The sequence below is a fragment of the Oncorhynchus kisutch genome, linkage group LG12, assembly GCF_002021735.2.
Source record: "Oncorhynchus kisutch isolate 150728-3 linkage group LG12, Okis_V2, whole genome shotgun sequence".
Lineage (NCBI taxonomy): Eukaryota > Metazoa > Chordata > Actinopteri > Salmoniformes > Salmonidae > Oncorhynchus > Oncorhynchus kisutch.
Window position 1 is genome coordinate 27,900,565 of NC_034185.2, and position 15,451 is coordinate 27,916,015.

The window sequence follows — 15,451 nt, forward strand, 5'->3', positions numbered from 1 at the left end:
AGTATTTCTCCTGTCTTATCCGGTGTCCTGTGTGATTTTAAGTATGCTCTCTCTAATTTTCTCTCTTTCTCTTTCTGTCTTTCTCTCTCTCAGAGGACCTGAGCCCTAGGACCATGCCTCAGGACTACCTGGTCCGATGACTCCTTGCTGTCCCCAGTCCACCTGGCCATGCTGAGGCTCCAGATTCAACTGTTCTGCCTGTGGGTATGAAACCCTGACCTGTTCACCGGACATGCTACCTGTGCCAGACCTGCTGTTTTCAACTCTCTAGAGACAGCAGGAGTGGTAGAGATACTCTGAATCATCGGCTATGAAAAGCCAACTGACATTTACTCCTGACGTGCTGACCTGTAGCACACTCGACAACCACTGTGATTATTATTATTATTTGACCCTGCTGGTCATCTATGAACATTTTAACATCTTGGCCATGTTCTGTTATAATCTCCACCCGGGAGAGCCAGAAGAGGATTGGCCACCCCTGATAGCCTGGTTTGTCTCTAGGTTTCTTCCTAGGTTCTGGCCTTCCTAGGGAGTTTTTCCTAGCCACCGTGCTTCGACACCTGCATTGCTTGCAGTTTAGGGTTTTAGGCTGGGTTTCTGTACAGCACTTTGTGACATCAGCTGATGTAAGAAGGGCTTCATAAATACATTTGATTGTTTGATTGATTGACCAGGTGAATCCAAGCTAGGATCCCTTATTGATGTCAATTGTTAAAAACACTTCAATCAATGTATATGAAGGGGAGGAGATAGGTTAAAGAAGGATTTTTAAGCCTTGAGACAATTGAGACATGGATTGTGTATGTGTGCCAATCAGAGGGTAAATGGGCAAGACAAACGATTGAAGTGCCTTTGAACAGGGTATGGTTGTAGATTCCTGGCGCACCAGTTTGTGTCAAGAACTGCAATGCTGTTGGTTTTTCCCGCTCAACAGTTTCCTGTGTGTATCAAGAATGGTCCACCACCCAAAGGACATCCAGCCAACTTGACACAACTGTGGGAAGCATTGGAATCAACATGGGCCAGCATCCCTGTGGAACCCTTCGACACCTTGTAGAGTCCATGCCACGACAAATTGAGGTTGTTTTGAGGGAAAAAGGGGAGGTCCAACTCAATATTAGGAAAGTGTTTCTAATGTTTAGAATAATCCGTGTTAATCTCTCTGTTCAGTATCACTTAGCCTTCAATTTCTTGACCAGTTGTCTGGGACAGCGATGGTGTTTCGATGTGCGAATTCGTAGTTCTCTGCATTTGAGGCTACTAAGCCCATGAAACTGGTCCGAGAGATTCTTGATATGTTCAGCAAGCTCAGACTCCATGTCATCAGATAAGACCTTGTGTGCCTCTGCTACTCTATCATGGCCTCTCTTTCGCTCATGTTTGTTTTCTTTTTTGACAATGTACATCTTCAGTGTCATTCAGTCTATTTGTTCATCCCTGCTGCTTAAATGGACTTAAATGGACTCCTTCCCTTCACTCACTTCCTTGGCTGCTCTCTCTAGAACCTCAAGGGAGGCTAGACCCCTGCTTGTTTTATGTTTGTATACACGGGGCATCTTGAGTTAATATGCATGACACATTGCAAAATTATTATGCATAAAACGGACAAAATCTAATCATCATTTGTATGGGGTATGGTGGCATCTGGCAAACATTTTGACTACATGAAAGCCAATTTATGCTTGAATCGAAAATGTGATCGGAGACCACAAAACAATCATAAAGCTATGTACTTTTACAAGGATCATGAAACCTATAACACAATATATAAATGTTTCCATGTGGTTTCTTCCTTCACAGAAAAATTATGACCTGACCTCTCCCTACATTTTTGGTCACATGATTCATTTTGTGTATGGTTTAATAGAAACAAGGGATCTAACCCATTGGGTCAACTCACCTTACTCTCCCCTATATATGAATGAGTTATCAGCTGATCCCATCACTGAAACATTGCTAACAAACCACCAATACAAAAACCCACTCAGCCAGCCCTCATAAAGTAGGGCAAAGGCATTTCAAAACTGTTTGTGTACCAGCTGAAAAGTTCTCCCTGAAATGCTTGCTACATGAGTAAAATCAGCATATTATAATGATAAAACATTTGTATTTCCTTGTGAGCAGATCAGTACCGTGGAACAGCATTTCTCTCCGATCATTAGAGCCAGACCCATTTGGTCAGTAAAGTCATGATAATTTGATTATTCAACTTGGTTCCAGTTGATAATAACAGGGTGCCTACCAAGTAAACTTTAATAAACCAGGACCATAAAGCATACAAATTATAACCAAGGCATGCAAACACAGTAACCTTTTGAAAACTGTGCTAAACTCAGCAAAAAAAGAAATGTCCTCTCACTGTTAACTGTGTTGAGTTCCAGCAAACTTAACATGTGTAAATATTTGTATGAACTTAACAAGATTCAACAACTGAGACATAAACTGAACAAGTTCCACAGACATGTGACTAACAGAAATGGAATAATGTGTCTCTAAATAAAGGGGGGGGGGTCAAAATCAAAAGTAACAGTCAGTATCTGGTGTGGCCACCAGCTGCATTAGGTACTGCACCAGATTTGCCAGTTCTTGCTGTGAGATGTTACCCCACTCTTCCACCAAGGCACCTGCAAGTTCCCAGACATTTCTGAGGGGAATGGCCCTAGCCCTCACCCTCTGATCCAACAGGTCCCAGACGTACTCAATGGGATTGAGATCCGGGCTCTTTGCTGGCCATGGCAGAACACTGACATTCCTGTCTTGCAGGAAATCACGTATAGAACGAAAAGTATGGCTGATGTCATTGTCATGCTGGAGGGTCATTTCAGGATGAACAGGAAGGGTACCACATGAGGGAGGAGGATGTCTTCCCTGTAATGCACAGCATTGAGATTACCGGCAGTGACAACAAGCTCAGTCCGATGATGCTGTGACACACCGCCCCAGACCATGACGGACCCTCCACCTCCAAATCGATCCTGCTCCAGAGTACAAGCCTCGGTGTAACGCTAATTCCTTCGACGATAAACATGAATCCGACCATCACCCCTGGTGAGACAAAACCGTGACTCGAAGAGCACTTTTTGCCAATCCTATCTGGTCCAGTGACGGTGGGTTTGTGCCCATAGGCGACGTTATTGTCGGTGACATCTGGTGAGGACCTGCCTTTACAACAGGCCTACAAGCCCTCAGTCCAGCCTCTCTCAGCCTATTGCGGACAGTCTGAGCACTGATAGAGGGATTGTGCGTTCCTGGTGTAACTCGAGCAGTTGTTGTTGCCATCCTGTACCTGTCCCGCAGGTGTGATGTTCGGATGTACCGATCCTGTGCAGGTGTTGTTACATGTGGTCTTGCCACTGCTAGGATGATCAGCTGTCCGTCCTGTCTCCCTGTAGTGCTGTCTTAGGTGTCTCACAGTACGGACATTGCAATTTATTGACCTGGCCACATCTGCAGTCCTACTACATGCCTCCCTGTAGCATGCCTAAGGCACGTTCACACTGATGAGCAGGGACCCTGGGCATCTTTCTTTTGGTATTTTTCAGAGTCAGTAGAAAGGCCTCTTTAGTGTCCTAAGTCTTCATAACTGTGACCTTAATTGCCTACCGTCTGTAAGCTGTTAGTGTCTTAATGACTGTTCCACAGGTCTTTGTAGAAGTGCTCAGAAAGTGACTTTTTGGACATTCAAGAGATGAACATGCTCAAAGTTTACTCGTTTTGCATACCCCACCATACCATGTCTTCATCACTGCAAAATATAAACGGATTGGAATTGATATAACTTAAAAGCTTACAAACTGGGTTGAACTGGAGTTCACTCGTTTTTAGATCATTTACATTAAAGGTTTAAAATTGACATCTCTTTTATTTAAAAAAAATGTTTTTTCATGAAATAGTCAACTAATTTGGCACCACTGTTTGCTAGCTTTTAAATTATATCAAACTCAACTGTTTATTTTCCAGTGATTAGGACATGGATGTCTCATGGCATGGTATTCAAAATCGGTCAACTTTGAACACCTTTATCTACTGAATATTTTGTCATTCAGGTCTGACCACTTCTTCCATGGGCAAACATGTATAGAATGTTTTGTTAAGGGATGGTGTCAAAAAGGGATTGAATTTAAATGGATTTACCCAATATTCTTAGTGGTTCAGTGTTTTTACACTTGAAGACAAACAAGTTCTGAGAAAAAGTCAGTCTTGACTTGTTGGTTTTCCTGGTCCATTTTTTCCCACTGGTGGAATTCTAATGAGGTGTTTTAACCAGGGCCGGCCCGCCAGTTAGGCAAGATTATGTGGCAGAAAATTGACGAGGGTGCAATTTTCCAGCCTAAACTGACCAAGACGTACATCCAACAAGACATAAAACCTCACATACAATTTGGGCATATGGGCTATTTAGGTTAGCGCTGATGTGTGATAAGAGGTGTCCTCTTTGTCAAAAGTGGTGGCGCTCCACCAACATTCCGTCAAAAACAAATCTAATATAAATCATGTAGCATATGGCAGTAGAAAGAGTGGCAGACTCAACATTAGACAGAAGAGTTAATTGCATCAGGCCTCACATCATCAAGAGGCCTTGTGAGCTGGGCATACCCATGCCCTGTATACCCATGCTCCGCTAAGTCCTCAACTGGCAGCTTCATTAAATAGTACCCGCAAAATACCAGTCTCAACGTCAACAGTGAAGAGGCGACTCCGGCATGCTAGGCAGAGTTCTTCTGTCCAGTGTCTGTGTTATTTTGCCTATCTTGTATTTTTATTGGCCAGTCTGAGATACGGCTTTCTCTTTGCAACTCTGCCTAGATGGCCAGCATCCCGGAGTTGCCTCTTGACTGTTGACATTGGTGTTTTGCGGGTACTATTTAATGAAGTTGACAGTTGAGGACTTGTGAGGTGTCTGTTCCTCAAACTAGACACTCTAATGTACTTGTCCTCTTGCTCAGTTGTGCACCGGGGCCTCCCACTCCTCTTTCTATTCTGGTTAGAGACAGTTTGCGCTGTTCTGTGAAGGGAGTAGTGCACAGCGTTGTACGAGATCTTCAATATCTTGGCAATTTCTCACATGGAATAGCCTTCATTTCTCAGAACAAGAATAGACTGATGAGTTTCAGAAGAAAGTACTTTGTTTCTGGCCATTTTGAGCCTATAATCGAATCCACAAATGCTGATGCCCCAGATACTCAACTAGTCTAAAGAAGGCAAGTTTTATTGCTTCTTTAATCAGCACAACAGTTTTCAGCTGTGTTAACATAATTACAAAAGGGTTTTATAATGATCAGTTAGCCTTTTAAAATGATCAACTTGGATTAACTAACACAACGTGCCATTGGAACACAGGAGTGATGATTGCTGATAATGGGCCTCTGTAATATGTAATAGATATTCCATTAAAGATCAGCCGTTTCCAGCTACATTAGTAATTTACAACATTAACAATGTCTACACTGTATTTCTGTATGGACAAAAAATGTGCTTTTCTTTCAAAAACCAGAACATTTATAAGTGACCCCAAACTTTTGAATGGTAGTGTACATGTTATTCAATCATTGCACCCACACTGCTTGCGCGCCTCAGCTAGCGTCTGCGTAGAAATAGATTCTATTTGTGACGCTCAACACGCTGCAAGTCCGGCCTCTCCCATCTCCTCATTGGTGTTAAGGAGCATATATCCACGTGGGTGATTGAAGTATGAACTGAAGTCCACACTCCAATCGGTTGTGGTAATGCACCGTAAAGTTGGTTGCCAACCGCCATATAAAGTTCAAAGTAAAAAAGAAGCCTGAGGATTAATTGTCAGAGTAGAGGATTTTGTGCATTTCAGGTAAAATAACAACCCAATGTTTATATCCCAGGACAAATTAGCCAGCAACAGCAAGCTAGCTAGCTAAATTGCCATACATGTTTAATGCTTTTCGACCTGTCCCCAGATGTATATAATTGATTCAGAGTTTGTTTTGATATTTAAACCTGTGTATCCTGATCGTGTCTGGGGTGGGGGTACAAAATCAAAATGGTCAGCATGTTAGACCGCTGCGCCACTTGGGAGGCCCAATCCACAGTTTTGAATGCTTATCAATTGCCTTGCATGAAGTATCAAAATACTAAAATACTATTTAAACAGGACTCTCATTTAAATGTTAATTTTATTCTTTGATCACAGAAACAATGAGAAAATATGTAAAAATAAATAAATAATAAAATTTTAATTATATAAAGCAGCCCGTGTAATCATCTGCCAGATAACACACCGGAATCGGCCCGAGCCCCAAGTAATACATTTGGGCCAGATAACACACCGGAATCGGCCCGAGCTCAATCCCTGCATCCTAGACATAATACTGCCGAAGGTGGCCCAGACTCAGGCCACATGACCACATGACATCTGCCAAGTCGGACTCTCAGCCGAGTGCCCCGACTCTCAGCCGGAATCAGCCCAGATCCACTGTGCTAGCTGGGATGGTACTCTGTAGCGGTAAGGCCAAATTCAATCAAATAATACAAAGTAAAAATATATATACCTACAGGGATCCTAAAATTCATAGCTAAATGATCCTTGGTATGACCATCTTAAAACAATTCCATATGTTAGCTTAGTAGAAACCCAGCCCCGTAGGTAGGAGGCCTCTCCCTGGGGCCTCCAAATTAAGAAGGCCACCCCTGCCTATAGCCTATGGTAGAAAGAGTATATGGACTTTTGACAATGTCATGAGACAGACACTTTTACATCACTCTCCTTTCTCCAATCAAATAGCCTAACCTAAATGGTGCCCAATTCAATAAAAAAAATGTGCCTCTATGAATATGGCATGTTAAGAAACATCATATCCTGCAAACAGGACAGGTCAGAGTAAAATGGACAATATGGAATGGAAAATCAGGCTCCTCACAACTACTGTCCAGGAGTTTCACCATGTGGGAAAATAAAAATACTTCTGCATTTCCCGTTGTGTAAACACATGGATTCACTCCTGATAAAGTTGAGTAGGTGGTATTCAGAGCTTAATAGTCAGAATTATTAGCCACAGGAATAATAAAGCCAATGCTGTTTTACAAACAGCAGGCCTACCACGTAGATGGGCATCACAGGAGGCTGCCGAGGGGAGGACGTCTCATAATAATGGCTGGAACAAAGCAAATGGAATGGAATCAAGTACATGGAAACCATGTATTTGATATCATTCCACTCATTCCGCTATAGCCATTACCATGAGCCCATCCTCCCCAATGAAGGTGCCTCTAACATCCTGTGATGGGCATTCATAAAATTCCATTGTGGGCCGACACTGTAGGCTAAACCCCAGTAAGCACAGACCAACGCCGACTACGTGTACTGGGGGGGGGGGTGTTCCGGACTGTCCTTGATTTCAACATCCACAGACCGGGTCCAAATCTGAACCAAATCATAGACATCTATGTTTCACAAGTTTGGACAACACAGTACAGCAGAGTACAGTACATTACAGTAAAGTACAGTACACTGGAGCACAGTACAGTAAAGTATAGTTCTGTACAGTAGAAGAGTACAGCACAATAGAGTAATGTATAAAGTACTGTATTGTACCATACTTTACTCTAATGTACTCTCTAAATGTGTTTTCAACTTTTGTTCAGAACCTGAAAAAATACTTGTTTTCAACGCCTGTAAAATATGTATTTTAAGCGTCCGTGAAATGCATATTTTCACCTTTCTATCAGAACCTAAAATTAACCTAACTTCAAAGTCTGGAAAAAAGACATCATTAAAGACGTCTTCAACATAATTTTGCTTACTGGGACTATTCTAGTTCCGTGGGGGTATACGAGGAGGGCAGCAATTTCTTTTGGTTTTGTATTGGTCGGCAGAATGGCCAAGACCAGGCCTGGTTTTAAAGGTTCATGGATGCCTGCCAGGTGGATGTGAGTGGGTGGGGGGAGTCCAGGTCCAGATCTCCTCCTTTTGTTTTTTCCTGTCTTTTGGTCAGAGTAAATTTCTCCAAATTAGTCTGATGCTTCAGACCAGAAGCTCTTGACTGACTGCAGTTCACTGTGCTGCTCCCCACTCAACAAATACCCAAGGCAAGAAGAGAGGGGAAAAAAACACAGAAATAATGTCCTTAGTCAAGGAAAACTCTTTGGACATGGTGGTGAAGAAAGACAGTCTCAAGTTGTTTTTATGAATGACCCCCAACTGGGAGAGGAACAGAGCTGGGGACAAAGATCACGTCGGAGGAATGATCTTCACTGAGAACTATTCAGAGAGGATGTCTAAAAACCCGAAGAACAATAACCCACATGGACAAAAAATGTGAATTTTTCACTTTCTTCAGGAAGTATTGTAGACTTGAGAGAGAAAGAGTAATTTATCCCCTGTTTATATTTCAAAGCCGAAAGGGGCTAATGCAGTTCACTGATAATAGCAACAATCTTTTATAAATACTGTATGTTGTCATCTTATCTTTTAACTTAGGAACCTGTCAGTGAGGCATGGCTCATTCCTCTGCATGGTTTCCAGAGCTGTTCTGTAAACTCCCTAGACTCTGATTACTTTAAAGGTTTGTATATATTTCTATGAGGGCTATACTTGATCTGGACCATGAAAAATAAAGACCACATCTGCTTTTATCAAAGGTATGGCTATAAATGCAAGTGACCTCAGTAATATCCAGTTGAGTTTCTTTCCACACTGTCTGCTATGTTTGGCCTTGCTCCAGTCCTGCAGACCTGGGTATGTCGAACATCTCAACAGGGATAAAGACAGTGTGATAGTAACCTAACGTAGTAGGCATTGAAAGTCACCTGAATGAAGTCTCCTCTTCCAATTTTCAGGGGAGAAAGTGAAGTTGAAATGGCTGTATCCTGAAAATTTATTTCTTTCCATTTTGGGGATTTGTGTGTATTGTTTTCCATAGTTAGATATACTGCACGGTTGGAGCTAGAAACAGAAGCATTTTGCTGCACCTGCGATAACATCAGCAAAATATGTGTACGCGACCAATAAAATTTGATTTGATTTGACTACATGGAGAGTGGTCTGATGGTGTCCATTGAGTGAAACAGCAACTGAGATTCACCACTTCCCCCTGCTGGGCTGAATGTATTACACATGGGGTCATAACACCTACTGTACTGTACCTTGAGAAAGTTTTCACACCCCTTGAGTTTTTCCACATTTGGTTGTGTTACAGCCTGAATATAAAATGGATTCGATTGAGATGTTGTGTCACTGGCCTACACACAATACACCATAATGTCCAATTGGAATGATGTTTTTAGCAATTTTTACAAATTAATTAAAAATGGAAGCTGAAATGTCTTGAGTCAATAATTGTTCAATCCCGTTGTTCAAGCCTAAATAAGTTCAGGAGTAAAAATTGGCTTAACAAGTCACAAAATAAGTTGCATGGACTCACTCTGTGCGCAATAATAGTGTTTAACATGATTTTTGAATAACTACCTCATCTATGTACCCCTCACATACAATTATATGTAAGGTCCCTCAGTCAAGCAGTGAATTTCAAACACAGATTCAATCACAAGGCCAGATACATTTTCCAATGCTTAGCAAAGGAGGGCACTTTTTGGTAGATGATGTGCCCTTTACTAAGGAGTGCCTTCCGTCTGGCCACTCTACAATAAAGGCCTGATTGGTGGTGTGCTGCAGAGATGGTTGTCCTTCTGGAAGGCTCTCCCATCTCCACAGAGGAACTCTAAAGCTCGGTCAGAGTGACCATCTGGTTCTTGTTCACCTTCCTCACCAAGGCCCTTCTCCCCCAATTGCTCAGTTTAGCCGGACGGCCAGCTCTAGGAAGAGTCTTCTTGGTTCCAAACTTCTTCCATTTAAGAATGATGGAGGCCACTGTGTTCTTGGGGACTTTCAATGATGCAGACATTTTATGGTACCCTTCCCCAGATCTGTGCCGCGACACAATCCTATCTTGGAGCTCTACGGACAATCCCTTCAACCTCATGGCTTGTTTTTTGCACTGGCATACACTGTCAACTGTGAGACCTTAGATAGACCGCTGTGTGCCTTTCCATATCATGTCCAATCAATTGAATTTACCACAGGTGGACTCCAATCAAGTTTTAGAAACATCTCAAGGATGATTAATGGAAACAGGATGCACCTGTGCTCAATATCGGGTCGCATAGCAAAGGGTCTGAATACTTATGTAAATAAGGTATCTGTTTTTGTGTTTAATACATTTGCTAAAATTCTAAAAACCTGTTTTCACTTTGTCATTATGGGGTAGTGTGTGTAGATTTCTGAGGATTTTTACTTTCATAGAATTGAAATACTTTCAAGAAGGCACTGTATAATCTAATGTATATTAACATATCAAATATTACTGCCTACTACATGTACATGTAGTAAGTACCCTTGCACGAGCATTGGCGGGTGCAAGCTATCATGGCTTTTAGGAACAGGAGCCTATCTCCTGTTTCTTTGGCGTGAGCCAGCTTGATGCACAAGTACACCCCCTGGAGGGACACAAGTGTATCGCTGGGCCTTACCTCCATTCTGTCTCCTTAATGCTGAATGCCAAGCAGAGATGTACCGGATCCCATTTTTACAGTCTTTGGTATGACTCGGCCCGGGGATCCAACTCGCAACCTTTCATTTTCAGAGTGAGCACTCTAACCACAAGGCCACAAAGTTGGTATAGCACCTATTAGACTTCTGCTCAGTTAGGCCCATGAGAGGCACTTGGAGTGCAATTGTTAAGTTTCCCAAGGCAGTGAGCAGAGACCTTTGTCAAACTGAAAATGTCACTCATGACTCATGTCTCGATGGTCTACCTCCATATTGACAATCCACCCCCACCTCCACATTCTGACCACTCAGAGGATTCTTGAGACTCATAGGACTCTAAAGGGTCAACCCAATACATAAGGGTAGAATAGCTCATGCTCCATCGAGCAAGACTCTGGCATATTTGCTATAGTGCAGGCTAAAAGCAAGTAATCTTGGCTATCCCCGCTGTGCTGAGAGAGATTAAAGTGCCAGTTCCTGTATGTTTAATGGTGCTGGTCAGCGCTGAGGTCACATGACCACCTGTTAGCCACCTGTGGGTAGCTTTCACCACTGAGGAGAACTGTGTCAGGAAACCATCTAGTCTGTGTGAGAATGCCGCTCTGGGGCATCTGCAACGCACAAAGAGGAAGTGAACAGCAAAGGGACAACAGCAGTGGGGGGAATCTAATCTGGGTAGTGCTTCACAGATCTGCACAGCATGAGAAACCCTGACATCATACCAGAGACCTCTTGCAACTTAATTGAATCATCGGTTATGTTTGTTGTCCCTGAAACCATTTGGTGGAGATGTAGTGACGGTCCTGTGCCAGGTCGATGTGACCTTTGGTGAAGCTTAATTGTTATTCCTTCCTGGGCAGCCCTCCTACTGAAATCTAATCAAGTCTCAGCAGAGGCACGAACTTAAACTAAATACACAGCAAAAATAGACACAAGAACATTTGGATACACAAGCACTTCGGTTCAGCCAATATGGAAACATTTTATCATTGTATACCTCAGGCTCTTGATAATATTTTCCTTTTTACAAAAATTGGTCTTCTCACTGGCCACCTCCCAGGGGTGACCCTTTTAAAAAGGTCAGACAAACACAACTCAACCAAAGAATAATACTGACCTCAGGAGATACTCCAGAAGCTCCAAACTAAAACAAAAATGCACCCCGCTGCAGGAAGAGTTGAAAAGTTTTCAAACATTTAAATGAGAGCTCTCAGGAGCCTATAGCGTCATTGTATCACAGGCGATGTGTCCTGCATGGGATTTACATTTAATGGACCCAGGGGCCAGCTGGTGGCATGCAAAGCACAAAGTTTGTGTTTGTGTGTGAGATCATTTGTATTTCTGTGAGCAGTATGTCTGTGTGCGTGTGTGTGTGTGTGTGTAACAAAGGCGACATTGGAGTACGTGAGGATAGAAGCTGGCGCTCTGGGAGAGCCAAGCGGAGGGGGAAGGAGAGGATAAGCACCTCTCCAGAGCATTTATTTTTCACAGGCCCCTTCATTTGGCAGACAAGGGTATGGGAGGGGTGCTTGGCTGGGCAGAGAGAGCGGGAGAAAGACAGTGAAAGGGGGGATACCCTTGTTGGTGCTCAGATGGGTGAAGTTTCACGTCGCTGGCACATCAAGGCACCGCCTGGCATCACATCAAAAGATGAGCGATGAACACACACTGTGGATATTGTGAATGTCATCATTCAGTCATGCCTCTCTCTTTCAGGCTAGACTTGGAGCTGACTGACAGGACAGAGTCTGAGAGGACTGCTGTTCTAGTAAATCTTTGTCTGTGTGCTTTGCTAGTTTTATTTCACAGTTAATATTACAGAAAGGGGCCTTTTTGCAAAGCCCCTTTTCTCCATATAGGCTAATTGTGTCCAGTTGACTTCATTGGATGCAACAGCCCTTACAAGTTACTCACCCTGGAAAGCCTCTTAGTGACAGCTACACCTTAATTGCATACCAGACTGTGCCCATCAATTTGGAGAAATCCAGATATTCCACCGCATGGGAATTAAATAAACTAGCTTTGCCGTGCTTCAAGTACGAGATAGGATCATGTTAGATTTTAACATAGACATGGACCTAGTAATTTATTCCTGGCGTCATGCCAATCTCTTATATTTTGGGGTTCTTCCTTGGGGTAACAGCCAATAGATCATCCCCATTGGCAAAACATTGATTGCAAAACAAACTATTATGCTATTTCTTCCCACAATGACATTAAGTAGTGATGGGTGGATCACGAAACAGGGTTGCGTGTGGCGTCATTCTCTCTATTTTGGTTCCTCTGACCATTTCATGTTGTGCTTAGCAGTTTTTCCAGAGGAGCAGGGTTAGGAAGGTAAAATTTCCACACAGCCATAACTTCCCATCATGACATTAAACCAGGGAAGGGCAACCAGTACCCCCTTTTGAAGCCCCCCCACCCCAAAATGTGTAAAACAGCTAATTTTCATCTCCACCCCATAGCAAAATGAGCAGAATTGCATGAAATGAGTTAGAGAATGTTTTGCAATTTTCTCCAGCCCATGGAAAAATGTGTAGAATTGCATGAAATGAACTCTGAAATGTAAATAAATGTATCTCTGCTGTCAAGAGAGGGGCCACTAAAATGTTTTGCTCGCAGTGTGTGTGTGTGTGGCGGGGGGGGGGGGGGGGGGGGTATGGATGTGGGTACACAGACCAGAGAGAAACTGCGGCCCCTCACGGTGAGTTCAGATTTTTTTGTGGCCCCCATCCCCATCAAAGTGGCCCATTAAACCAACATTGCCTGTGTCCCCCAGTGCTCACTATGAAAATGTCAGAGCAGCTCTTTTCATCCGAGCGAAATCCTATATGATTTACTCCCTGTTCCTCTGCCGAGGCGCCTGTTTGTATAGCACTGTGTTTCATTTGAATATCAAAGCCCACGAGAAGGTGTCCAGACACTTTAAATGCCATTTTTGGGGGGTGTCTTTCAAGAACTTTAACTGATTAAGTGTCCACGACGAAAGGAGAGGGTCACCGAAACAATCCCTGCTTTGTCATTACAGGTCCATAGTAATCTCTGTCTTTCAACCTTCCACACCATTGATGAGACGATTACCGGAAAACGTACATTTGCATCTCGGTATACAGCTCTTTTAAGGTTTCACCATTGGGATGAAATTAAATTGGTAGAATTTTTGAATAGCAGACCACTAGAGTTTGTGCAACAAAGCTGTGAGTGTTAACATGCCTCTGACGCCCCCTTGTCACATTCCAGCACATTCAGTCTCCATACTGTTCTTCCTGTCAAAGTGTACATGGTGACTATGGGAAATACTGAGGAGAGAGAGACACACTGGGGCCTCTGGTGACAGTTGTCACAATGCAAAAAGACAAATGGGTGAAAAAAGTATTGTAAATCATTCAGGAAACAAAACATCAAATGCTCTGTTTGACAAATGGGTGACTTGTCCTTGTTGAATCCTTTATTTCAAGGAGTAAGCTCAATTCCAATGCTGTGTTCCAATGCTCTGCCTCAATCCAATATCAGTGAAAAACCAGGAATTCATCCAGACAAGTTTTGTCATCTCAATCAATGCATTAAATGAATCATAATAATTGACTGGATTTATATAGGGCCTTTCCACCTACAGTAGGTGCTCAAAGTGCTTTACATAGTAAGGGGGGAAACTCACTTCTTCTACCACCAATGTGTAGCACCCGCTTGGGTGATGCACGGCAACCATTTTGTGCCAGAATGCTCATTGCACATCAGCTATCATGGTTAAAACTGATATATGTCAATTGGGAATCAGGGGGATGATTAGGTGGCCATGATTGAATGGGGACAGGACACAGGGGTAAAACACCCTTACTTTCACAACCAGTGCCATGAGATCTTTACACCCACTTAACGTCTCATCCGAAAGACGGCATTCTACACGGGCAAATTCCCTTTCACTGCCTTGGGCATTAAGATCTCCTTAGACCAGAGGGAAGAGTGGATCTGGTCTCGCATGTAGGGACTGACCAGGACCAACCCTGCTTAATTTCAGAGACAAGACAGCAGTAGGATGCAGGGTGCTATGCTGCTGACTTTATCTCCACTAAAATGGAGAAAGGCATTGCTATTGTCCTGGAATTTATTTTTGTGCTATGTTGACCTCTCTCTGAGGCAGATCCTGAAAATGAGGTACACCTGTAAATCATGTGAGATCACCCTATATTTTCAAAGGGGCTCCGGGCCATATCAATGGTTTCCCTTTCACAAATTCCCAAATGAATAATTCTACTGAAGGTGTCAAAAATCAAAGGGATGGTAAAACCAAGGGGCAGGGGTGTAGAGGCCAAGAATATTATTCTTGGATTTATGCATTTGTACTTGCACAGAAGAGGTGACCAGCCCATCCCTCCCCTTCCACTGGGAAAAGACTTGAGTAAATCAGAAGTCTATGCAATTTTATGTAGTTAGTTGTTAAACTAAGTTGCCTGAGAGCATTGAGTTCATTCAGACCCCTGACAACAAAATATCTCTAGCCTATAAGCAGATCTTACCACAATGAATGGTTTCTTTCATGCCAGTGACAGAACCCATCTAAATCCTGAATGAAAGAAAACAAAAACATAACAGTTCTGTTCTATGGTCTTTATTCTTCTTTAATTAATCTCTGTGCGGTTTCTGTGACGTTTATCATCAACCTGCTTTTATGCTCTCTGTCCTCTGCTTATGTAGGAGGAGGCAGAGGCATGCAATGGTCTGATAACACTATCAAGCATCAGCTGAGTCTCTTTATCTGGCTGTCTGGGCTTAACAAATCCACCTCTATCTTAGTTTTTTTGTAACAAAGTCAGGACATGTTCCTTCATTGTCTTTCTCAATACCTCATCGTTTCATCTGACAATGAGCTAGAGCATAGCAACAATATCTACATCCCTATCTTTGCCGACACGATGTAAATCTTAACAACAG